Consider the following 27161-nt stretch of genomic DNA (forward strand, 5'->3'; position numbering starts at 1 on the left):
TGACGGTAAACAGACCTTTATTGCTAGATGAAACAAGCACAAGCCCTTACGGAACTCCTGCACAGCACGCACAGTGGGCACCACGAAATAGCTGATGAGACATAAGTTTCTTCGATATCATAAATGTTGTTGAAGGTGAGTATTTTTTGGTTTACCTTGGATATTCATCTTCGGCGAAACCTCTGTAAAATGATGTTAGAGTAGACTTTAGTGTCGAATAAAAATGGCTTAAGAAATAAATTTCACGAGGACACTGGGTATTGTGTGATTATCGTGGTGACGTACAAATACGGCACCAGGAGCGCTTGTACGAAGAATGAACTTCCAGCAAATTTAGAAACGGAGACATTGCTCTATTCTCACTTTCATTTTCTCGTGGACACTCAAACGATAATTCTTTGCGAACAGTAATTTATGCGTTTTCTCTTTCCTAGGTGTTCATATGCATTGGTTATGGATAGGTAATGCCTTTCCATTTTGTTACACCTTGTTTTTTGTTCTGTTCGTTGACTACGAATTGTTGGCTACAGTGTCTAGTATTCAAAAGGCTCGATAGCATATGGTCACAGAAACAAAAATGATGCCGGTCAAAATATGCCACTAAATATTAAACGAGAAAGCTCATCCTGGAAAACCTAACAACGCATTTTGCTTTTCAATGTGATAGAATACTAGTGCTTAAGTGAAAATAATAGTAAGTAACATGAAATGTAAAGTGACGAAGGATTAAAACACATCTCTACATTAAGAGGCACGCAGGCGCAAGTAGTAAACAATTCTAGAGAAAGAGCTTTAATTACTAAAATTCAGCTAGGCCACTGCGGGATATAGAATGGTCCTACTCTAACTATTTCTAATAGGTAAAATGCATGTGATTAACAGGTGTTTTCAATTCCCGGAATGGAATGGCAATGCAATGGAGGGCCGCACTCCACAACATTGGTGCGCACCGCTTTCCGTTTTTAACCACCGCGAACGTTCGCACCTGGAACTGCCAGGTGCGAATAAGATGTCAGCTTTGAATATCGCCCTGTATAGAGTATCATTTGTGATTAAGCGCCGTGTTGTCGTGTTTCTTCTTTTTGTACGTTTCCATTTGCTATGTTACCAAAATTACGGTGCCTTTTGATATGATACTATTTTCATATGTCGATAACTGCAATAGCAGTTATCGTCGCCGTCATAACCTCGTCATCGAGGCATCGTATTGCTGTCGTCGTCATGCCATCACCGTCATTTCTTCGTTATCGCACTCTCGCCGTCATGCGTTCGTGGTTACACCATCATCATGATGCCACTGTGTTGGTGGCATTGTCGGGATTCCGTCACCATTATTGCAGCTTCGTCATCCCATTGCCACCGTGCCATCATCGTTGCGATCTCATTGTGATACAGTCACTGTCAATAGAACATCATCATCTGATTAACGTCATTCGGTCTTCGTCATGCCATTCTCGTTTAGTCATTATTCCTGCATCGTCATACCACTGTCCTCATGCCATTGCCCTCATTCTGTCTTCACCATTCCTTGTTCGCTATATATCGTAGTTATTGCGTCGGCATCATACAGTCGGGGTCATGCCATTGTAGTTGCTCCATCGTCGTCATGTTGTGGATTGTAGTGTCGTCACCCTATTATCACCAGGTCACCGTCGTCAGGCCATATTCGTCACTGCGTCGCCACCTTATAGTGGTTGTGATGCCATCGTTGTCGTTCCGTTGTCGTAATTCCGTTGTCGTCATTCTAATGTTGTCATCCCATTGCCCTGCCGTGATCGTCGTTATGTTGTCATTTCTTCGTCGTCTTGTGGGGGATCCGCATTTTCGAGGACCACAAGTATATGTTGAGCGAGATGTTTCCCGGTGAAAATAGGTCCAACTTTTTCATGTCCTCCATATATCTATATGGTTGCTAAATAAGAACAGTGTGTAGCGCAAACACCAATGAAATCTCTTAAACTGATTTCTAAAGTACACCCAATCCTCATTTTTTTGTTTTCTTTCAAAATACTAGCTGACAGTGGCAGCGACCTTTGTAATGTTGTGTCGCTGCTCGAGTGGAAAGCTTTGAATCTGTAATGCATTGGACAAGTACTCCTTTCCTAATACGTTTTAAAACCCACAAAGTTCACGTAATGTTCAACCTGCATCTCTCGCTAACAAAGCATATAAGTACACCTGGACACCAAATAGAGACGCTTCCGGTCAGCGTTCTACGATATAGATATCAAGTTCGCAACGACCAGTAAGCTTGAGAGCGATGTCCAACTGGTAAATTCAACATGCCTTCAGGGCACATAATAAACATAGACTCGCATTTATGTGGGAATATTCAAATATAGGTCTGAAACGGGCGTGAGAGAGAAAAAAAATACGCAGTTCCTACACACAGGAGATTCAATAGTAGGCAAAGCATATTGGAGGTAGCTGTATAACCAGCATCGTTTGGCGTTCTTCAAAGAATTACCAGATGGACAAACGTGTTAGTATGAAGTAATCACTTGTGTGTTCCACGTACCTATCAGTGAAGACACGAGCATGACAACGGCTACGACCGTATATTACGAAGGCGAGGACATGATGATTTCGTTTTTACTCCAGTGAAGAACCATTTTAACCTGCAGCATTAGCGCCTGGGACGATCCTCATGGCGATAGAATTTGTTATCTGTTTCGAAGAATGAACCGAGGACTGTGGGACAATTGCGAACGCTTTCGAAGACTAACATATTACCTGAAAGCATTAGCTTACACGAGGCAAGAGCATGAGAAAGCGACGTGCTTCCGCTCGGGACGCACAGGAAAGATAGGCCGAACGGTAACTGGTACCCGCACACATGTTTTAGCTCGTGCTCTTTGAGGTAACGCATAGGTAAGTCGTTCCAGAAAGAAAGTTGGCATTGGAATGAGAGGAACATGCGCGCGAGCGCGGCAATTCGACTGAGAATGCTGCTCCTGTGAGAGAGGTGTTCGGGATATAACCCGATGAGCCGGAGGGGATTACACTGTTTGGTGATTTAGTAGCGCTCAAAAAATGTTAATACTTGCCGACCACTTGAAAGATGTTCCACATTCACCGCCAAGGCTTGTGAGGGGTGGCACCGGTTAACACTCCCATGATTAGTTCTAGCAGTAAAACATAAATACCCCTGCATGCCACCTGCGGCCAGCTGTTTGTTCATCCATTTTCATTTCCAATAATTTATCACTTTTTTAATTCAATTAGTAAGTGCAATTTCGGCTATGTTATCCTTGGAATCTTTCTTTGTTCGCTTCTTGCAATATATATAACACGAGAAAGCGTTTATGGGTCGGGGGCAAATATCCACAATGAAGTACATGCGCGTATGAATAGTAGTATTGACGTTTCGGCCGGGGTCTGACCCTCAGGTGAAGGCGCCGGATTTCGGCCGAAACGTCAATAAAGCGCTTCATACGCGCGTGTACTTCACTGTGGCAATATATATATATATATATATATATATATATATATATATATATATATATATATATATATATTGTCAGCAGACAAGGAACAATGATACCAAGCAAAACTTAGGAGAGATCACTTGTACTTACTAACTGCATTCAAGAAAGGATAAATTGATGGAAGTGAAAAAACAAGGAAAGATCCCACGTTGTCGCATTTGGCGTGCGACATTCTACCGATCAAGCTACCACGGTGCCGTTTTTCCATCTGCGTTCTTGAGTATTCATGTTTAATACTAGAACTATCCCTGGGCGTCTTTAGCCAGTGCGACTACTCACAAACCCTGGCAGCGTATGTGGAACATCCTTTATGGCACAGGTGTCACAAGTAGGTGATGATGTGCTTATTAAAAACCGGGTTCCTCGGTTAACACCCTGTCTTGTCATATGTATATATTTATATATATATATATATATATATATATATATGTATATATATATATATAGTACGGAAAGAAATGATCAACACTTCCCCTACCTGAAATAGAAAGCATGGCCAAAGTTCAGGTATATGTTTCATGGAAATGCAAAAATAATAGAGTAAATAGGTAATAGCGAAACACAAGCAAACGAAAGATAATTTCCTGTACGTGGGAACTAAACTAAAATCTTCCGAACTAAGCGTGCGTTGATGTACCAGTTAAGCTATTGCATCTGCCATTGCCCAACATTTTTTTTCGGTATCATGCATGTGCATGCAGTTAGCCCTGAAAACATTATCCTGTACCGCTCACGGCCATACGCAGCGTACGTGGAACCTCCTTTTGACCCTAGACTCGTGTATAATGTGAGCTTAGGACCCTGATATGCTATTTCTCAGCATAAAGACTGTAAAATCTGAGGACATCGCAATTCATTGAACACGACGGTTATTCGAGGCGGTCTACGTTTTGTCACGCACAACTATAGGAAGTAACATAATGACGCAAGGAAAGCATGGGAAAGTTAACTTTTATGCTTAATTGAAAGGCAGCACTAATTTCAGAAGGTGAAGGTATAATTAGAACAAGGTTCTTTTGCAATAGCTATGCGTACATGTACGCACTTCTTTATCTCTAGAAACACACCTTTCGAGGAGAAAAAACCTACTTACCACAGCGGCAGTCACAGTATGTTCGCCGATCGCAGCAAATGAAGACAGTAAATTCTGCGCATGCTCTATACCACGCATCTTCACACGTTCTATTCTTCAAGGCTGCAAACATATGGGTAAGGAGAACGTTAGCATGAAAAGGTTATAAGTATTTGCTACGTTCATCATGTTGGCGAGGTGAAAAAACAAACTGTGCGATATATCACTGTGATCTCGTTGCAGTGCGAATAAAGGAACATATAGTACCTTGCACACTTTATGCAGTTGAAGTAGCGAGGCCAAGCCGTCTCAATAACAATAGTCATCGCGAATGATTGAGCATATATACAAAAGCGCGAAAATCGTAGCTGCGTGCGCTGCCAGTGCTATTGGGGCCCTGCCTTTAGAGAAAGCCCTTACGCTAGAACTGTTGGTAAGGAGAAGTCGCTGCGAATCATAATGCTGGAGATAATATTGGCGAATGTAACTGGCCAATGGAAAGAGGTATCTATGACTAGAAAGTTTTAGGAAGAATGCAGCTTTATTTTGCTTACAATAAGGTGGCAGCGAAGGCCGCAAACCTGTTTCTTAACCACACGAAGCACATGCAGCTTTCCGCATGAACAAAACCTATGACAATTTGTTCACCTGTGTTCGTAGCCACAGGGAATGCTTTCGTACAAACACACAGAAATGTTTTTAAGATATGAGTATTCACTATAATAAATAGTAATAGCAGGAGCCAACAAGTACGCCGTCACCTTGTGTCCTTTTCGCGATAGCTTGACAGCCATTGTGTAGTCTTAATTCTTTGAGGCCGTATTTCAGGGCCCTGCTGTCGCGCCCGCGAGACGCGTGGGCTCGCCTTCACCTCGAATCCTGTTTTGCGCTTTGCACCACAACTGTGAAACACGGGAAAAAGGTAACTGGAGCAAATGTAGTAAGTTGTTAACTGTTCGATGTTAAACTAATTTATTAAATTGTGAGGTTTTACGAGTCAAACCCACTTTCTGATTATGAGGCACGCAGTAGTGGAGGACTCTGGAAATTTCAGCCACCTGGGGTTCTTTAACGTGCACCTAAATCTAAATACACGGGTGTTTTCGCATTTCGCCCCCATCGAAATGCGGCCGCCGTGGCCGGGATTCAATCCCGTGACCTCGTGCTCAGCAGCCCAACACCATAGCCACTGAGTAACCACGGCGGGTACTGTTCGATGCGACGTATCCTAACGCAATGCACAATTTGACGTTACAGCTTATGCAAATACGCAAGTAAATAAAAATTTAGCGGAATAAGTTTGGCTAATTAGCCAATCAATGATAACAGAAAATTTTACCAGACAGCGAGCGCATGGCGAATTCTAATAAAACACCATTGCTCCCATCGTCGTATCATGCAGGCATATTTTCATACATTTTGGCTAGTATAAGCAGGGACACCCGGCATGTACGCTCTATATTTCTGATAACCTATCGTGGAGGATTAGCGCTCGCCTTGCCCCTTTTTTGCTCCCGTCTAAGATGTGCGCGTTTGTTAAACCTGAAAATATAGACCAACTACCTCATCGAAATGTTATATTTCGTTGCACTTTGAATGCCATTTAACGGCTATTCTGCTGCTACAGAGGCTCTGATGGCCCATTCTGTCCATTTAACTAACTTTATAGGAAGCTTCCGAGAAAGAAGGAAGGAAGGAAAAAGTGGAGAAGGAAAGGCAGGGAGGCTAACCAGTATAGCTTAACCGGTTTGCTACCCTACACATGGGAGCGGGATGGAGGGGATGAAAGATTGGGAGAAGAGATAGAGGGAGCACATAACACGGCACACATATTGTTAGTTAGAGTCTCACTCTTGCGCGGTAAGTGACGTCACTGTCACAGCCGCTTGTCCAAGTCCGTCTCCTTCATAAACCGAAGAAGTCCCTTCGTCGGCTTCAGCTGCGATGTCTTCTGTCGGTGATATGCGAAAATAGTTGCAACTGACAATATTATATTGTCAAGGTGCGCTAGAACGGACGCCAGGGACTGTCTTGGAACATTATATTCAGGACAATCCCACAGAATGTGTTCCAGCGTCTCCTCGCAAAGACAGGCATTGCAGAGAGCGTTGTCGGCCATTCCAATGCGAAATGTGTAAGATTTTGTGAAGGCCACCCCTAGCCATAAGCGATAAAGCAGGGTGGCCTCACTTCGGCGGAGTGAGGCCGCCGAAGTGAGGATCGAAGAGGGCAGGTCGTATTGACGATTGCTCCGGTTGGTCTGACTGCTTGGTGTGCACAATAGAGAGAGCGTGATCTACCGTGTAAGCACTCGAAGTCTGCTGGCTGCGTCGGACCGTGAAAGTGGCATGGCCTCTTCCTGTGTGTCGTCAAGAGCTGCCCGAGCGGCTTTATCGGCGTGTTCATTTCCTATGACGCCGCAGTGACTTGGCAGCCACTGAAACGTCACGTGGTGTCCTTTCTCATGTGATGTAATGAGTAGGCATCTAATATCGAACACGAGCTGTTCGAATGGCCCGCGACGCAGAGCTGATAGCACAGATTGTAGGGCTGCCTTTGAGTCACTGAAGATTGACCATTGTCGAGGTGGTTCTCGATTGAGGAAACAAAGTGCAGCGCGAAGAGCAGCTAGTTCCGCAGATATCGATGTCGTTGGGTGGTCAGTCCTAAAGCTGGTGGTAATAGCTCTTGCTGGGACGACCACAGCACCGGACGAACACTTGATGTTTGTGGAACCATCAGTATAAATATGTGCACTGTCCGCGTACCTCTCGTGCAGAAGAAGCAGAGAGAGTTGTTTCAGCACAGGCGACGACAGCTCAGACTTTTTTCCGATTCCTGGTATGTCGAGATGGACTGTGGGGCTGACAAGACACCAAGGGGGTATCGATGGGGTTAGATGGAGCGGTGAAGCCCGAGGGAAGTTTGTCGTTGTACTTGACGAAAGTTTTAGAGAATGATGCTTGGTGCCTGTATGAAGGTAGTGTTGCAAGGTGGTGATAGGGGGCACGTGCAAAACGTCTGATGTGCGTTCTCAGGGCTTCCACCGTAATGTGAGTTTGCATTGGATGGTCCCGAGCAATCGCAACAGTTGCCTCTGTTGACGAGCATTTGGGCAAACCAAGGCAAACTCTGAGTGCTTGAGCTTGTACTGCCTGCAGAACGCGAATATTTGTTTTGCAGGTTTTGCTCAGTACAGGTAGACTATATCTTAAAAAAACCGCGAAAGAGAGCTCTGTAGAGTTTCAGCATTACGTCTACTAACATCCCCCACGTCTTTCCTGTCAACTATTTAAACAATTGGGAGGTTGCTGTCAGGCGTCGTTTCATGTAGGCCACGTGCGGGCTCCTACAGAGGTCCCGGTCGATAATTGCGCCAAGAAATCTGTGGGTTCTGACAGAGGAAATGGTCCGCCCATTGATTGAGATGACATAAGGCGTCATGTATTTGCGAGTAAATGCCACTAGTGCGCATTTTTCTGGTGATATGCTGAGATCTTGTGCACACAAGTAGCTCGCTGTCAAAGTAGCCGCTCTTTGAAGGCGTGCACGTATCTGAGGACGCGTGACTGCTGAAGTCCAGACACAGATGTCGTCTGCGTATATTGAAATTTTGGTGGTAGTTGGCTAGTATTCAGCAAGTCCAATAAGAGCGAGGTTGATTAGCGTCGGGCTGAGAGCACCGCCTTGAGGAACGCCCCTGCTGGTATAGCGTCGCGTAGTTGGGCCATCGTCCGTTAACACATTGAATGATCTTGCAGATAGGTAACTTGCAATCCAGAAAAATACTCGACCACCTAGGCCAACCGGCACAAGAGCGTCGAGAATGGGCTCATGTAATACGTTATCGTATGCCCCTTTCCCATCTAAGAATAAAGCTGCAGATAAACGCTTACGGGACCTTTCGTGCTGGACATATGAAACGAGATCGACTGCATTGTCGATAGAAGAGCGGTCCCGTCGAAACCAGCCATGGAATGCGGATAAATCTTGTAGTGTTCAAGGTACCACTCCAGGTGGCCAAGGATCGTCCGTTCCATTATCTTTCCTACACAGCTGGCCAGCGCTATTGGGTGGTAAGAGGTGAGCTCTGGCGGGGATTTTCCCTGCTTCAATATGGGCACCAGGCGGCTCACTTTCCATTGGTCAGGAATATTTCCGTCCTGCCATGAGGTGTTGTAGAGACTCAACAATGCTATCCGTGCGGATTCTCCTCGATAGCACAAGGCTCGGTATGATATACCATCTGGACCCGGAGATGACGAGCGCCTGCAGAGAGCTAGTGCCACCTCGAGATCCTCCATTGTAAAAGGAAGGTCCATGCGGCAATCTCGGGAATGGGGATGTCATCTCGGGAATGGGGACGTCATCTCGGGCTGGAGGATCTGGACGAGTCGCTTGGTCTGCCATCCGCGCACAAAAGTCTTCTGCGACATGGATGTCTTGCCGCCCTTGGAAAAGCGCGAGCGCCTTGAATGTAAAACGCTGTTGCGGAAGGCAACGCAGACCGAGACAGAAGAAATGTATTGAAGTACACCAGCTGATAATATTAATATTTTGTGTAGAACAGTAATCGACAAAAGTTAAAACAATGTGCGTGTGACAAAAGGCTGTAAAAGTAAAGGACAAAATAACTATTAGGTAAAAAAATATTCTTCCTTGACAGTCTTTATTCGCTCGTCCCGCCTTAAATGCGGAGTTTTTAGGAGTGCAAGCATGCCAACTTTCACAAGAGTCTGTACTTTTGATAGAACAGATGACAAGCTCTTTATTCTAATTGTGCATATAAAACAATCCTAGGGCACATGAGCACTTCTTATGAGACGCTTGGCGCGTTTTGATTTGGCCTTACCGAGGCGCAGGTAGGACGCAGGCGTGAGCTTGCGCGGACAAAGGACGCGCGGGTAACACAGGCCTGCGTAAGGGAGAGTGACGTGGCGTTGCGGCGATGCCCTCTTCCCTGAACCAATACCGGGGCAGCAGTAGTTACCTTTCGCCCGCTCTGCTCCGTCGAGGCCGGAGCCAGCAATCGCGAGCTAGCGCCACGAGGTTCGCTCGTGACATGGCGTCGCAGCCAATGGGAAGTTTGGCTGCTACAGACGCCGCCAGTTTTTTCACTCAATGAGCCATTTGACGCTTTCGCATAAATATAATAGTTGCTGACACCAAAAGAAACAGATGGAAGCAGCTTTCGATAAGTACAATTAGGGAAAGAAACCGTTTTCCTTCGCACTGGGTGTGTCGCATCGCAAGCATGCACTGTCTTGGTCGAAAAACTTAAGGCCGCTATGAACAGCCGGGGAGCGGCTGCGCGTGGCGTCGCTCGCTTGCACCGAGGATAAAGATTGCGAGGGAGGCATGTATCTTACAGTCAAGCATCCTTTAATAACACGCTCGTGAAATACTAGTGCGGCGAGCGCAGCATGAACGCGACCGTCGCGAAGCGGAAGCCACCCGAACGTGAGCGGATGTCTCTGGCGGCCGCTGTCAAACTCGATAGGCTCAAATTTCACAATTCGGGGTATCGTAATCATGAGTGTGAGCGAGCGAAGCAACTTTATTAGGCATGCCTGCAGAACAATTAGCCTTTCCCTGTAAAGAAGGTGTCACCTTGCCGCGGCCATGATGTCTTCCCGGTGTGTTGCGCCTCTACTCCGGCCGTGGCCGCACTACTACCTTTGGTTGACCGCGCCTGCCCCTCTTTTGGGGTGGTAGCCTCCCTCCGGTTTCGCTCGGTCGTTGCCTTTCGGGACCAAATTAAAGGGCAACGCTACGGATAATCCTCGACATGCTTGAACAGAGGCACCTTGCGTAGATCGTAGCTAAGACCTGACTTCAGCAGTTGAGTGCTATATTAAATAATGTGCCTGAACTGCAGCTCGAATTTGTCATTATGAATGTCACAAGTAGCAAATTAATCAAGAAAAGACAAGCTTCAGGGTGTCTTCTTCATCTGTCGACAAAATCACAGGGGGAAGCCTGCCTTCATGGCATTGAGTTTGGTTTGTTCTGGGGTGGCCTTAACAATTGCAGCTTGACCTTATGTTTGACTGTAAACTAGCCAAGGTCTTTACTCTGAAAGGACGCTAGCTATAACCCATTTTTTAAAAAAACTTCATGTGAAGCCCTTTCTCGTAGAGACGAACGACGCCACCTCATTACACTATATCCGGAATGCCTCTTCCAGTGAACCCTTGACAGAGACAGCACCGCGCCGGGGTGACGCCTTCACTGTGCGAGAATGTTATAATCTCGTGGCCATGGTTACGCGATTCAAACGTATGGTGTCCAATGGAAACGCGATGAACTTAAACTGGCCTCATGTGTGCTTAAAAGCGGGCCCTAACGACAATGAGGCGGTATGCACAAAGACATCAAATAAGGCCAGGTAGCGGGCACTTTTCAATATTCCGAGGGAATGGGTCTAACTCAATTGGCTATTAAGGCAGGACAAACGTCTACTAGTTCCGCAATGTTTTAATAATCTCACTTTGAATTTATTTAAAGAACTTACACGTCGAACACAATCGTGTGATCGTTTCTTAGTGGAGAAGTGCGGCTTATGTATTTCAAATCTTTAATGGTGGTTAGAGGCCCTTTCCGAAGAGAGCCTTTGTAGTCGAAATTACTGCTTCTGGTCCTTTTGAAACAAATGACGAATGAATTACAATGCAACCTGGTACAACGCTAGATCGCACTGACAGATGTCAGGCTTTATTTTATTTTTTGTTTTCGTCACACTCTGAAATACTTTCAAAAATGTGTATCTAAAAGCATAATGCGAAGGCTCTCGCCTTTGAATGTGTAGGATAACATTGTAATAGGCAATTTCGATGATTAGGACAATTTTTATACTATGATGCGCTGCATGAAAACCGGGCAGTTTCGCCCAGGCCACCAGATTTGCTCGCACGAAGCGCCGTACCACGGCGGCCGCAAGACGAGCTCGCAGCTGGCAGAACGAATGCCGCAATAAATTTTCATGTGCGTTGTCATCAAATGATGCTTGGGAGTAAGAGAAATTCTTTCCTTGTCGTCTGTATCCTCGGCGCAAGCGACTACAAGCGAGCGGTGGTGCGCACCGACGTTGGCAGTCCCGCGATGGCGGAGCGCCGCTCCCCGGCCGTTCATAGCGGCCTCAAGTTTTTTGACCAAGACTGTACATCTTTGTGTGCCCGGATGCCATGCTTTTGTAAATGTTACCGATCGTGGTTAGACAAGCTCCCCAATTACTTGTAATGCTGTTTAATAAAAAAAGGAATATTTTCCTATATTTCTATGCTCTGCTTATTATCGTGTCTGCTTTTTAACGTATCTTCAGCTGAATAATCTGTGCATAAAGCCGCAGTGAGGAAGAGTGGCAATTTTCATCCACACAATGAAATGACAAAGATTGAGTAAAACTATGTACGATGTACGTAAGAAGAAGCAAGAGAAATGAAAATGCTTACAACATTGGAAGTACGGTTGCCCATTTTTTAGGAGGCAGTTCGGTCTCCGGTCACTCGGGCACTGCCTTTCCCGTCCTTGACATGAAAAGTAATCTAAGGAAACAAATAAAAACCGATACGCTTGTGCTTCCTTCACAAATTACATGCGTATTTCGCGGTAAATACTACTAAATTCCTATCGCATTCGTTCCTCTGCCACTCCCACCGCTTAACCCGAGCAATCTTAAGCCACCACGTCGAAGGTCTACGCATTTGAACTCCTACAAAATTACAACCCCATTTCCCGGCGAGATAGTAAGTACTCCAACCTGGCGCCTTTCTCACAATTCTCCCTTTCGTTCTCACCATCCCTCGCACCAGGCAATCTTCACAAAGCACTTCAAAGCTATGCACACATTTCGAATTCTTAACGCGTTCCAGTATGTCGCAGCTACCGCAAATATTTCGCACACGCTCTCCAACACCCTCCAACACACAGCGGTAGAGCCACCACTGCTGCCGCTAGTGCATTTCTCCTAGTGCTGATGTAAACAGTATGTGCAACAAGGTCGCTTCGAGAACTATTTCTCCTACACCTGCTGTGTCATCGAACGTGTACCATCTTGGAATCAATGCCGTCTAGTTAGCGTCACTAGAAACAAAAGTGGCCTGTCCAGCGGAGACAGCGCCAACGAAGTGTGCCCTTTGAGAAAGTGCCTTTATTTCATAGAAAGTTATCAAGAAGCAACCAAGTAGCAGAAAGTTACCCAGTGGCGACTAGTATGCAGAACAGATGAAATCGGTGCCCAGTACTATCCCAGTTACGTCACCAATGTATCATGGACCGACATAAAAAGAAGGATACCAAGAATTCAATTCTGGCATTTAGCTTGTCAAAACCACATTCTGATTATCAGACGGGCCATATTGGGAGACTCCGGCTTAAATTTGGCCACCAGGGCTTAATTAACATGCACACGATCGGTGGTACACGAGAGTTTTGGAATTCCACGCCCAAGGGAATGCGGCCACCATGGCCAGGCTTAAACCATAGAGAAATGCACCTACGTAAAGAGCGGGCACTCGAGCCGTCTTGCGGCCCAGCAAGTAAGGGTCTGTTTACCCGCCAGGCGGTATCGCAATTTGCGCTTCCACTTTACCTCAAAGGTAGACGGCTTATCATACGTCCACGGGGTTACGTCGACGCATCCCGCTTCCAAAGAGACGTTGATGCTGCGCCGGTCATGGGCCGCTGGTTACGCCCACCCCACCACGCTATTGCACGCGCCCCCTCGCTCGTACGGTAAGGAGTTTCCTTTTCTCTGCAGAGATATGTTTACTGTTTCTTGCTTTAAGAATATTTTTAGCCAGACGTTTGTTTTGCTGGGTGAGCGTATTTTGGACGTGTGGCATAGAATCTTAGCCATGACACCCGTTTACCTTGCAGCTACCCGTTTGTTAATGCACCCATCTTTCCACAAGAGCATTTGCATTACATCCAACGCGTAATTTTCCAAAAGTCACTCGCAATACCGTCGGTTTAAAGCGGAGGACATGTTATGTGTGACTTACCCGCGCCATCATACAAGCGTTTCATTTTACGCAGCTCGAGCACTGTAATGCGCATTTGGGATCGTTTTGTGAAGGACGTTTACCCCACTGCCCGGTTCTCAAGTGCCACTTTTACTCGACGCGTTCCCTATTATTGTTAAAACATTCTTCTCGTAGTTTGTGCATTCATCAAGTGTGTGATCCAGTATTTTTTCTGTCCAATTGCTTAGAAAAACAAGGAAGAAATAGACTTTTTGTATGGAACCACTGCTTTCTATTGTGTGCAACTGAGAAAAACAGCTCAGAAATGGTAAAAGAATTGCATTAAAGAGAACTCTGATAGCATTATTTTTCCAATCTGCATGAGCTGATTCACCCTTATTGGTTCTGCGACAAGCTTGGCGGCTTTTCCAGTAAAATGTTTGCGATGTGCGAGTTTATTACATGCATTCGTACGACATGCTTAAAAGTGAAATATTAAAGCTCTTGCGCTCCACTAGAGACAAGGTAAAGGTAAAACAGAATGCAAAGGTAAACCAGAATCGAAAGAATTTGTATCGAAATAGAAACCGAAATAGAGCTCAATCGCAGGTCTAAAATTTCGGAAGACAAAATTAGCGGTCTGACCAGTCGTTTAGGGCGCAGGCGGCAGTGTGGTACCTCGGCCTCAGGGCCCCACGGGAGTGTCCGCTCTTTACGAATATGTTTCTCTATGCTTAAACGCACTGCCTTGCCACTGAGCTCATGTGACCGGTAACAAAGCTACTGCGCGTACCATTTGGTAGACGGCCTCAAGTATACGTAAAACGTCGCTGCGCAAAATGTCAAAATGCTGCTTTCCGGCGACAATTTCGATGTAACATGGCCACTCCAAGGAAGTTATTTCGTAAAGACTGGTTTATTTAACGGCAAAGCCCCGAGTAAGCTTCAATTAGTAAAAATTGAACGATGCGTCGCGACAGCTTCCTTCGCCACAAAGCTTTAGAATTTTCCTAGTACGTTTCTTAAAGTAGGTACTAGCTCCTTACGTACGAAGCTTCAAAACGATGCTATGTGTAGGCATCTAGTGGGAATCTTCTGAGATCTCCAAGTGGATAAGCTTCAGCATAATATACAATTCCCTTAGAACAACACCTTTAGTTACCAGTGATATCCCGAGTGCATTTATGTTAGTAAGAAGTGAACGATCGATCGTTGCTTCTGACACGCCCTAAAGCACTAGAATCTTGGTAGTGCGTTTTTCAAAGTATGCACTGGCTCTGTTTGCACAAACGTTCAAGGCAGTCAACTAGGTACTCCCCTCGTGGAATGTTCTTAAAATTGCTAAACATCATATGGCGTGAAGCTGGGCAAATTGTCATAACATTAAAGAGCTTGTCTGATTTGACACTACATTTGTAACTATCAGCACGCCTAGTCAGTGCTAGCTTGGCCATAGATGACCGCGGCGCCGGGGCCGTCTTCTCTGAGCGTCGCGCGAGAGCGGCAAGTGGCACGCGTCGCCAAGCAGCATCAGATCACTCCGCGGATAACGTCCGGCGAGCTGCTTCACTGGAGTGTGTGCGGAATGCAACAGGCGTCGCACCGTCGAGATCAATGCAGCGACCGCGTTCGCGCCCTGTCCGTTTGTGCTTCGACGCTGCGCATGTTCGCGGTGTCTTTTTGCATGTCTAGCACTTGCGCTCTCCCTGTGGCATAACAGGCGCCGCACCATCGAACGATGCATGTGCACCGAAGCCTAATCACATTCATGTCTAGGCACCGACCTAGACACAGCCGTCATACGTGGCTTATTGTTGACTGTATACCGAAGTATAATAATTACAGCTAAATGAAAGGTTAACAAAGAGAAATCAAGACTTGACCAGGCTAAACCAATCTTTCATTTGCATATCCAGGGCTAGCTGAGCTAAGCCGCAGCCATTTTTTTTTGCTGTGAACCGCACTACGCGTATCAACAGAAACCGTAATCCTCCGTGCTCAACCCACGCATGCGCGGTCAACGGGACAGCACTACAAAGCCAGCGACAGCAACAACGCTGTGAATGCGGCTCTAACGTCTGTATTCAATTGTTTGACGTCGTCAGGATTATTCAGTGAAATTTAATGGGTCAATTTCTGTCGGCATAAAGAGCTGAAGCGCCAAAATTTGTGGCACTTTTGGAAGCTTTAGCACACCGTGTAGGGCCGGTGATGGCACCGTGCTGGCTTGTCTGTGCTGCATGTAAAGAAACGGCCGCCGGGGCGAGCGTAATTACATCGCTTTCAGATTCTGAGCCCTAATACTATTTTGAAATCTTTGCCCCTGAAGATTTAAGAAAACCGTCATACGCCGCGATTGAAATTTCTGGTCACTGTGATTTGCCGGCTGCAATTATCAAATATTAATTCTGATGGAAAATTTTGTCAAGACCATAAAACCTGGTCAAAGCAACTTTGGTATTTCATTAGTACAGTGCCTATCCTAAGGTACTCAAGCATGCATAGTGACCAGCAGGCTGACGCCGATGTCTACGCTGATGCCTACGCTGATGGTGAAAATTCTCCGGAAGTTTTGTTGTAATTGCTTTCGTAAAAAAGGTACAATTACGCCGTGTTAAATATTCGTGATAAATCCGCTGTAATGGTTATGGAGTTGTGCTGCTAAGCCCAAGGAACTGCGATCAAAGCCTGGACGCGGCGGCCACTATTCGATGGGGGCGAAATGTAAAAATGCTTGTGTACCATGCATTGGGTGCACGTTAAAGAAGCCGGGGGGGGGGGGGGTCAAAATCAATCCGGACTCCTCTATTACGGCGTGACTCATAACCTGATTACGGTTTTGGCACGTAAAATTTGAGAATTTGGTTAAAATTTTTCCATGAGATATTAGTGTACTTACGCGTATTTCTTGTGGCGGCGTCCACTACCAGCACAAAGCACATTAACAGGTGCTTTCCTTGCATCGCTATAAAATCGTAATAATAAAGCGAGCGAAACTGCAGGTGAACAAAAGAGGCAACGATTTCGTTTTGTCCACAAGCATTTGCAGCAAACAGAATAATTCACAACCCGATGTAGAAACCATTTTGTGTAGTCTTGTCCTAGCCACGCCCTTGTCCGGACCGGCAAACCCTGTTGCGCAAACAATTATCCAAGCTATACGAATAAACAAAACCATTTCTTGCAACAATGGTCGCAGCGCTGGAGGTATATTTATACAGATGACCCCGTGCCAGTTGCAAATGGGTACGTGGAACATACTAACAAATAAGAGAAAAGACCGCAGTGATGACCTAGTGGTAGAGAATCCACCTCGTCTGTGGAACGTAGTGGGTTCGATCCATGGTACCACCGGGGGCTCGCCGGCTTCCTTATTAGATAGAATTGTTCGCCACTCGGTATCGCAGTTACCTGTGCGGTTTCTTATGCCTAAAGAAGAACATTTAGAGATTTCCAGGCGTCTGGGCGCCCCTTGTTCAACCACAGAGAGCCTTCTAGCAGAGCATACACCAGGGTTATGTTAGGCAGACGGGAGCTGCCGCCGGGGACATATCCATAAAATAGGCACAAGCGTGCTCCCCGACACGTATTCGGCCGATACGGGCCCTGTAGGCGTGGAAAAGACACCTTCTTTTTGCGCAGTTGACGATGTGGGACCTAGAGGTTTCCTTGTTTTTTTCTTTTTTTAGAGCTGCAAGTGGCTTACTTTGTCTCGGTTCTTGCAGAGCGGGAATAGTGATCTGTGCGACCCTTTCTCAAGCAACGCATCCCTAGAAAGCCGGCAACATGGCCGGGGACTATCTGTACCAGCCTTGCAATCCGGCAGATGCCCGGCGGTGGGGATTCAGCCAAACACATGTCGTAGCTAATCAGGCTGTGCGACCCACTCGGCTAAGGCTGCGGTACATATACAGCCTGTTACTTCTCTACTAAGAAAATTTAAAGGGGCTACATGGGAAAACCCGCCATTCATACCTAAATTTACCATACCATTCCTGGTTTCCTATAAATGGTGCCTAAATTGTAATAAAAACTTGTGAAGTCACAAGATTTCCGGAGTTCAAGTGCCTTCAATTTCCGATTGCATAAGCTTGACCCCATGCCACGGCTACAACTGACATCTAGCCTTCTCGTGGCGAAACAACCTTGCTGCGTGACCTGTGGCTGGGAGTTGCGCTCACGAACGCTTACTCCAATCGTATGGGAATGGCCGAGAGCCCGATGTGCGACTCCTGTAGGTGAGAAGAAACCATCGACCACCTATTGTGTACCTGCCGTCGTTACGACGTACCATGCCTCCCTTTGCGGACAACTTTAATCCGACTGAACTCGTGACCATTCTCCGAGTCAAAGATACTCAGACCGTGGCTAGACCCGTCACTGGATCGACAAGCGATTCGTGCACTAGTGCATTACTTGAAGTGCACTAGTTTGTTTGAAGAGACTGCTTATACTGAGTGTCCCTGCACATCCTCCCTATGCGCTCTCAGTGCTGCCTCTCTCCCTCTTTTCCTCTTTCTATTCCACTTTCCCTCACCCACAGTGTTGGATAGCAAACCGGGTGCTCGTCTGGTCGACCTCCCTACAGTTCCTGTACTTGCTGTCTCTCCCTTTCTCTCTTCGGGTGTGCGAATATTCATACTTTCGAATACGAAACAAACATGCTTTCCGATTCAATCGGTATTCTATGGAAAAATTTCCTATAAGAAAATGGCGAATACTTTTTTCCTCTTTGAATATAATAGATAACATTTATTGGACGCTTGCGGGAGAAATACCAATGTCAGTGAGGACTTTTTGCATGATCACGGGGTTGAGGAACCGCACCTGCTCTGCAGAAGCCTTCAGAAGCAGTTGTACAAGATAGACATCGTTCTGGGAGCACATATGCGAACTTTTCTATTGTTGGGTTAAGCGTTTTCTTATCTGACTTGTCTCGCCATGCAGTGCGTCACTTTAAAGCAATTGTACGGTGCCGTATGTCCTTCATTCTCCTTTACCGAACAAAACATATGTGGATAAGGTGACCGGCTTTTATAATCGCAATTTTCAAGGTGCACCAAATAAAGTAAAACAGTCGCTTTCCATTTACAATCCAATAACTTTACACCACGTACACTTGCCAATGGCACTGCATGTGCATAAACAATAAATTAAATAAGCCTCTTCTATTTTTCCAAACAATCTGTGTTAAAAAATGAGAAAACACTGAATTTCAATTCGATATTTAGAAGTTGTTTTTCTAGAATATTCCTATTCGATTCAGAAATTTCGCTTTTCCGAGAGCCCTAGTAGATACAATTACATTTAACGCGTTGCGAAAAGATATTACGGTTGCGTTCTATATTTACAGTAGGTGGTTAGCAGTAAGGATGTAAAATTCTGAGTTACTTTGAAATGAGACGCTGAGAACATGTTCTTTACAAAAAAAGTGAAAATTTGGAGAACACCATTCAAAATTGTATGCCAGATATAAATAGAATAAATTAAGGCATAAATTTTTGTTAACACATGCAGTCGGGGCAATGACAACCTTAACCTTCTATGTAATGGCATGCTAGAGTAGGTTTTGGTTAATTCTCGCATTTTCCACTGATTTTTTCATCATTCCAAGTTCTTGGGGGGTCATCAATGACCGTGGGTTAGCTGTGGCTAGTGTTTAGCTGGCTTGTAGTTGTGCCTTACAAAGCCTCAACATGTACTCCATTATTTTAAAGCATGTTGCGCGTTACTCCATGATGTTTCCCTTGCAGATTGTCGTTATAACTCTTTACCACTGCGGGCTGTATTTGAATGTATTTGTTGACATTCAGCAAACCATTTCAATTGTGATTAGCATTCGTTGCCTGCTTCAGCCGTATCGAATCTATCTATCTATCTATCTATCTATCTATCTATCTATCTATCTATCTATCTATCTATCTATCTATCTATCTATCTATCTATCTATCTATCTATCTATCTATCTATCTATCTATCTATCTATCTATCTATCTATCTATTTATCTATCTATCTATCTATCTATCTATCTATCTATCTATCTATCTATCTATCTATCTATCTATCTATCTATCTATCTATCTATCTATCTATCTATATCTATCTATCTATCTATCTATCTATCTATCTATCTATCTATCTATCTATCTATCTATCTATCTATCTATCTATCTATGTATCTGTCTGTCTATCTATCTATCTATCTATCTATCTATCTATCTATCTATCTATCTATCTATCTATCTATCTATCTATCTATCTATCTATCTATCTATCTATCTATCTATCTTTACGTAACTAACGACGCAAGCATCAGACGGTAACGCACAGCGTTGGTTGAAAAGCCCAATCGAACGCGCTTTTATATTATACATCCCTTCTTCTTTTGCCTTCAAAGCTAATATCATTGCTTACGTTGAGCAGTTCTTATGTTATTGGCTGAAATGAGGCGAGGAGCACGCCCAAGTGGAGATGGTTTCCATGGGACCGAGCCAGCACAGTGAAAGTAGATAACATGATGAGGAGAGTGGTGCCAGCGTCTGTGATTGGTCTGCTTCCTCTTACTTAGATTGCGGTGGCTGGTGAAAAATCGTGGTGGCGTGCAACAGTAAAGCAAAGAAGAGTTGGCCGAACGATGTCGTATATGTGCCGAAAGTGCTCGATAATGCTATGCTGCCAGGAAAGTTTTTTTTTTTAATAGACGCAAATAAATCCATGTTTTTCGGCAGCTCCGAGTTGCCCGTGCCTGAACGATCGGCGGGCAGCCATTTCCTCTACCTATCGGAACGGGGCAGTGAAACGGTGCAGAGAAAAAATTAAGTTTTGTTTTGCATAATAATGCATCTTTAACGCGTACACGTCTCTCTTACGCAGTCAGTTTTCACGGTTTTGTGACGTGGCGTCACAGACAGGATAAGTGGGCGCAGCCCGATAACGCTTGACCAGTAGCAGAGGGCTGATGGGGAAGGAGGCGTCGAATCAGAAGTAATTATTTTTCTTTCGTTTGGCCTAATTATGCATAATGAGCGTGCACATATCATATCAGATGTGGTGTTTTCGCGGTTTTAAGGACTTCGCGAGACAGAGAGGGGAAAGTGGAGGGGGCACAAAATTCTTGGACCAGTTATGGAAGGCTATATATATATATATATATATATATATATATATATATATATATATATATATATATATATATACATATATATATATAATGCGACGAGGTGTATATTCGTTCACAACATTGTGGAAAGCTAGGTAAAGGCGCTGCAAGGGCTGTCCGTAGCACGGGGCTCGCTCGTGCGATCACGGCACGGTCCTTCGTCTTTCTCTTCAGTCAGTACATACACAGGGGCTCGTCTGCTTCATTACAATGCCCCGGGAGCGAAGCGTAGCCATCCTTGCGACTCAGGGCGCGGAGAAGATCAGCGAGTCCTAGTACGGTTTCAGGCGGTTGACATGTACTGTCTCTCGTCCACGACGACGCACGTCTCGTGACACTGTGAGCAGCTCGAAATGTAGTTTACCGGTGAAGTGGCCTCGATGATACGGTACGGATCGTGATAACGCGCCAGGAGTTTAGAAGAAAGGCCAGGAATGTGGGCTGGTATCCAAAGCCACACAAGTGAACCAGGAGCAAAGTTGTGCGGTGGTTGATGAGGAGTACAGTCATGTCTTGTCTTTTGACGTTCTTGAGTCTCACTAGTCAGGGCACGTGCCAGCTCACGGCAATCTTCAGCATATTTGGCGACTTCGGAAAGCGGAGTATACTCTGCAGCGTCAGGTTGGTATGGCAGTCTGGTGTCCAATGGGCGTGAAGGCTCACGGCCATTCGCACGGAAAAGGGGGGAAGAGCCGGTGGTCGCTTGCGTCGCGGTGTTGTATGCGAACGTAACAAAAGGGAGTACGTTGTCCCAGTTGGAGTGATCGGATGAAATGTGCATCCGCAACATGTCGTCAAGTGTGCGATTGAACCGCTCGGTCAGACCATTGGTTTGGGGATGGCACGAGGTCGATTTGCGGTGAATTATCCTGCACTCAGCGAGGAGGGCTTGGACGCCTTCCGACAGGAAGACACGACCGCTATCACTCAGTAGTTCTCGGGGGGCGCCGTGGCGAAGAACAAGATTGCGAAGGACGAAAAAACCAACGTCACGGGTGGTCGCTGCCGGCAGAGCTGCAGTCTCAGCGTAGTGAGTATAAGGTGGTCTACGCTGACAATAACCCACCGATTTCCACACCCGCTACCTGGAAACGGGCCGTAGAGGTCGATGCCGACGCGGTCGAACGGACGAGACGGGTACGGTAGTGGCTGCAGCGGTCCTGTTAAATGCTGGGTAGGTGTCTTGCCTTGTTGGCATGTAGTACAAGACTGAATGCACTTTTGCACAAAGTTGTACATGCCTAGACAATAATAGCGCTGAAGCAACCTTGTGTAAGTTTTGAGGACGCCGGCATGACCGCTTAGGCGATCAGCATGAGAAGACGCGCAGATGTCAGAGCGCATATGACGAGGTAAAGCAAGGAGCCATTTCCGACCGTCGGGCATGTAGTTGCGGCGATATAGAATGTTGTCCCGCACGGAAAAGTGGGTTGCTTGACGACGCAGTGCTCGTGTCGAAGGGACATGAGACGGAGCGGCAAGGTAGTCAAGAAACATTATAAGTGTTGGGTCCTTGCGCTGCTCTGTGAGCATGTCACTGATGGTCAACGGTGACAGTGTGGACGAGGATGCTGACAAAGACGCCAAGTAAGGCGTCAGTGGGGAGCGAGAGAGTGCATATGCGTCGGAGTGCTTGCGACCGGAGCGGTACATGACGCGGATGTCGTACTCTTGCAAGCGAAGCGCCCAGTGTCCCAAGCGTCCCGACGGGTCTTTCAAGGAAGAAAGTCAACAAAGGGCATGGTGGTCAGTAACCACGGCGAAAGACCGGCCGTAAAGGTATGGGCGAAACTTGCTTAGTGCCCAGATGATCGCTAAGCACTCCTTTTCTGTGAAGGAGTAATTTAATTCTGCTTTCTTTAGAGCACGCCTCGCATAAGCGACGACGTATTCCGTTGCACTAAGACAACGCCAAGGCCAACTCCACTGGCGTCAGTATGAACTTCCATGGGAGCATCAGGGTCGTAGTGGTGAAGAATGGGTGGTGAGGTCGACAAGTGGCGCAACTGCTGAAATGCTGCATCACATTCAAGCGACCACGCTGCTATGCCGCGATTTGTGGAAAGTAAACTTGTCAAGGGTGCCATGATGGATGCGAAATTGCGTATGAAGCGACGAAAATAGGAACATAAGACAATAAAACTTCTCAGGGCTTTGATAGACGTGGGCTTTGGGAAGTCTGCAACGGCGCGGAGCTTGTCTGGGTCAAGGAGGACGCCGTCTTTTGAGATAACGTGACCAAAGATGGTTAGCTTGCTCGCAGCAAAACGGCACTTTTTGAGGTTAAGCTGTAGGCCGGCAGATGCGAGACAGGTCAGACTCTCATGCAGGCTAGCGAGGTGTGTCGAAAAATCGGTTTAGAAGACGACGATGTCGTCGAGATAACATAAAGAGGTCTTCCACTTGTGGCCACGAAGGCTGGTGTCGGTCATACCCTCAAAAGTAGCAGGCGCGTTGCACAGCCCGAAGGCCATGACGTTAAACTAGTAGAGGCCATCGGGTTTAACGAATGCGGTTTTTGGATGGTCAGGTTCGGCCATTGGAAGTTGCCAGTACCCGAAACGCAGATCCAAGGAACTGAAATATTCTGCGCTTTGTAAACAGTCAAGAGCATCATCGATCCGAATCAGTGGATAAACGTCTTTTATCGTTATCCCTTTTAGGCATCTGTAGTCGACACAAAAGCGAATTGAACCATCTTTTTTTCTTAACAATATGACAGGGGAAGACCAATGACTTTGAGCGGGACGGATGACTACGTTTGAGCATATCGTCCACTTGCTCTGTGATGATTCGGCGCTCTTCAGCGGAGACACGATACGGGCGCTGTCGCAAGTGGGAGTGGGAACTGGTGTCGATGGTGTGAGAAACACCGGCGGAACATCCCAATGACGTCTGATGACATTTGAAAGAAGAGAGAAACTTGTGAAGGAGAGCGAGAAGTTGGCGGCAATGAGATGGGGAAAACGCAGGGTCGATGGCGTTGTCAAAACCCACTGAAGGTGATGACTCTGAGACCAAAGCGATGGCGTCAACGTGACGGAGAGAGTCGGTAGGAACATAAACATCGTCCTAGTAGTCTACCGCCTGGAAGTATCCTACGGTCTCTCCACCCTGTAGGCTGAGCGGGCACTGGTAGTAGTTGACCATAATCGCAGTTGACCCAGATGCTATAGTGAGCACGGCAACCGGAAGAACAATGCCCTTGCGCTGATCAAACAAATCGGACGGGGTGAACACTACAGTGGCGTCAGATGCGGCATCAGACGACAGGAAAACAGCTATCGACGACTCAGGGGGTATGGTTGTGTCGGCATCAACAGTGAGTTTGTCGGCAAAGCGATGAGAGCTGGTCAGCAGTGATTCACATAGTGGGAAAAACGACACTTCTGCAATTGAACAGTCAATGACACCATGATGACGTGACAGGAAATCCCAACCAAGGATGAGGTCGTGAGAGCACGATGGTAGCACGAAACACTCGATTATGTAGAGAACGTCCTTGATAACAACACGGGCCGCGCATACAGCTGAAGTGTGAATTCGCATCGCGCTGGTAGTGGCGAGCACCAGGCTAGAGGTAGCTGTAGTCACTTTTCGTAATTTGCGACAAAGATTCTCGTGAATTACGGAAACGGCTGCTCCGGTATCGACTAGTGCCACTGCGGGTACTCCCTCTACAAAAACGGTAATAACATTCTGCGTCGAAGAATTAGGTCTTGAAAACGTCGATGTATTTGCAGTTCTTGCCTCGGAAACTGCACCAGTCAGTTTCCCTCTTCAGTGGGAGCTCGATGACGCACAGGCGAAATCGAACGCCGACGAGGGGAAGGGTAACGCCGAGTTTCCGACCGGCGATCAGTGTCCAGACGTCGCGGCGAAATCGGAGGCGGGGCGGTGTATTGTGGCTTGTAGCTGGGCGTGTCAAAGGTGGTACGCATAGTTGGGGCGTGGCGGTGACAAAAGCACGCCACATGGCCAGCAATGCCGCAGAAGCAGATAGGCCGGTTGTCTAGATTGCGCCACGTCTCGGTGGGACTAAAAATCTGTGGTGACAGTCGGGCAACTGGGAATGAAGCCGGATGCATGGGTGATGAAACGGAAGCTGTCGGCGCAGGTGGCCGTGAACCACGGCTGCATAACTGAGCGGGAGCGACGTAGGATGAGTGGCAAAGTCGCTATGGGACAGCGACACACTCATAGGATTGGGTGGGGGGGCGGGGGGTCGTAGGAGCTGCAGGAAGCGCTTCGGATATCTGAGTACGGATGGCTTGCCGCTGCATTGGAGGCAAAGCTGCCGTAGGTGCGTCGCTGTGGGGCTGCAGCAACAGCTGCCTGGCCACCTCTTCACGAATAAAATCTTTGATATGCTGGAAGAGGGTCGAGTTGGTCATGTCGGGAGAAAGCGCTATGCTCGAAACGGAATCGGCGTTCTGAATGGTTTAGCGGGCGACGGAAGGTTGGCGGCGCAGCTCGTCAAAGCTTTGGCAGAGGTTAATGAGGACGGATACGCTAGCTGGGTTTTCGGCCAGCAACATCTGGGAAGCGCCGTCCTCGATCCCTTGAGTATATGTTTGATCTTGTGATTCTCTGACATGCTGGGATTTACAGGCTTGCACAAATCGAGGACATCCTTGATGTAACCGTGAAATGTCTCTCCATGCTGCTGTGTACGCTGGCGTAGGCACTGGTCAGCGCGTAGCTTACGCACAGCTGGGCGATCAAACACTTCGTTTTAAGCGCCGACCAGCTTGTCAAGTCGGATTTGTGGTTGAAGAACCAAAGTTTGGCTACGTCGGCGAGGTAGAACGGCACGTGGGTCAGTTTAGACTGGTCATCCCGTTTGTTATGGGCACTTACACCTTCGTACGATGACAGCCAGTCTTCGACGTCGTGTTCGGCGGTCCCACTGAAGATGGGTTGGTCGCGTTAACGTCGGACGCTGGCGCAGATGACAGTGGCAGTTGGTAGTGCAGGCAACGAGGTGGCGGGATCAGGCATAGTGCAAGGTGATCTTGTTGGCAGGGTTCGAGTGCGGAGCTCCAGGACGAGACGAAGGATCTGAGCAACCCCCACCAAATTCGACGAGATGTATTGTCGTTCGCAACGTTGTGGAAAGCTAGGTAAAGGCACTGCAAGGGCTGTCCGTAGCACGGGGCTCGCTCGTGCGATCAAGGCATGGTCCTTCGTCTTCCTCTTCAGTCGGCACATACACAGGGGTGTGTCTGCTTCATTACAATATATATATACACACTCAATCATAACAATGTTTAGGTCACTTGTGAGGGGCAGTGTTCATTTAAAGAATATTATAGTTATCGGGAAGCAATGCGATAATTGTTGGTGAATTTATGCTTTCCGCTGGCTGGGAATTCAAACACAGGCGCCCGTGAAAGTTCCCGGTAGCAAATAATCAGTGTAAACAGGTGATTGCATGGCCAGCGTATGAAGTATGTAAAACAGCCAACGTGGTCTATTTGAGAGCTCCCGAAGACAGGCAAGCTTTTTTTCGCCATTCTCGGAACTGCAAAGTGCAGGGAATGCTTTTCGTAGCACCACAAAGCATATGGGATTCTTGCGGCTGTCCAAATGCTCAATAACACGCGGCTCTGTTAGCCGCGACAGTTATTGAAAAAGCAACCTTCGGCTCTCCTCTGGCAAGCGGAAATTTGGTCGTGAAGAACACATGCAGATATGACTGCTAAACACATGCAATTCTTAATAGTTACTTGCTATGACTATTCGAATGAGTTAGAAGAGTTGATCAGTGGCATTACGCAACATGTTCATAGCGCTGAAAAGACGAGACACAATCTGTGTCTCTTTCTTTGGCGCAGATAACATGTGTTAAAATTGACTGGCTTTACGGCATTGCATCAGCGAAGTACCATAAAGAAAGTATAATAACGACACATATTGCCACTTACTTCTCGACCTTTGGCTCCCCTGCACGTTTCCAAGACAAGAGAACTCGCGCACTGCATGCCTTCCTACAGGTTGCAGCGTGGAATGGAAAGCACAATGGCGAGGTTGAAATATGAAGGCCTACAAAAACTATTGTCTGTTTCAAAACGTAGTGCTTTGGTCAAAGGATAGGGCTTACAGAAGCAGCCATTTGTAAAAAAAAAAGACGTCCCTCTCTTCCATTCGCTGTAACGCTGACTTGGCGTCTATTGACATACTGGCAACTTGGCATATAACGCTGGCATGGCATGTATTTGTCGATTCACATGAATTGGCATTGTGGAAATACAGATGGTAACTTTCCTTGGTATGTCTACAACGCTTAGGAATTAGTGGCTGGTCAACAAGAGCAAGTTCTGGGGAAGACAATACAGCTTGTGAAGCAGGATTAAACCCGCATTGAATGCATAACGTTGTAAAAATCCAGCCAGTGTCGCCGCAATAATATATCCCTTGTGCCTATTGTTACTAACGGCCACATCATCTGTTAAGCGGCACTTGCCCCTAACTTTCA

General features: G+C 46.6%; 1 long non-coding RNA gene across 2 annotated transcripts; it reads right to left on the minus strand.

The window, feature by feature from the left end:
• Positions 1-26806, minus strand: LOC129386445 (uncharacterized). 2 transcript variants are annotated; one of them, XR_008613825.2, is made up of 5 exons: positions 26611-26806; positions 16423-16488; positions 12012-12104; positions 4582-4683; positions 1-182 (listed from the first exon to the last, which is right to left on the minus strand). It is a non-coding gene; the product is annotated as an uncharacterized lncRNA (long non-coding RNA). The 2 variants fall into 2 exon arrangements; XR_011893628.1 differs by having other exon boundaries at positions 16423-16519.
• Between the last annotated feature and the right edge of the window lie 355 nt (positions 26807-27161).

Source organism: Dermacentor andersoni, chromosome 4 (assembly GCF_023375885.2).
Source record: "Dermacentor andersoni chromosome 4, qqDerAnde1_hic_scaffold, whole genome shotgun sequence".
Classification (NCBI taxonomy): Eukaryota; Metazoa; Arthropoda; class Arachnida; order Ixodida; family Ixodidae; genus Dermacentor; species Dermacentor andersoni.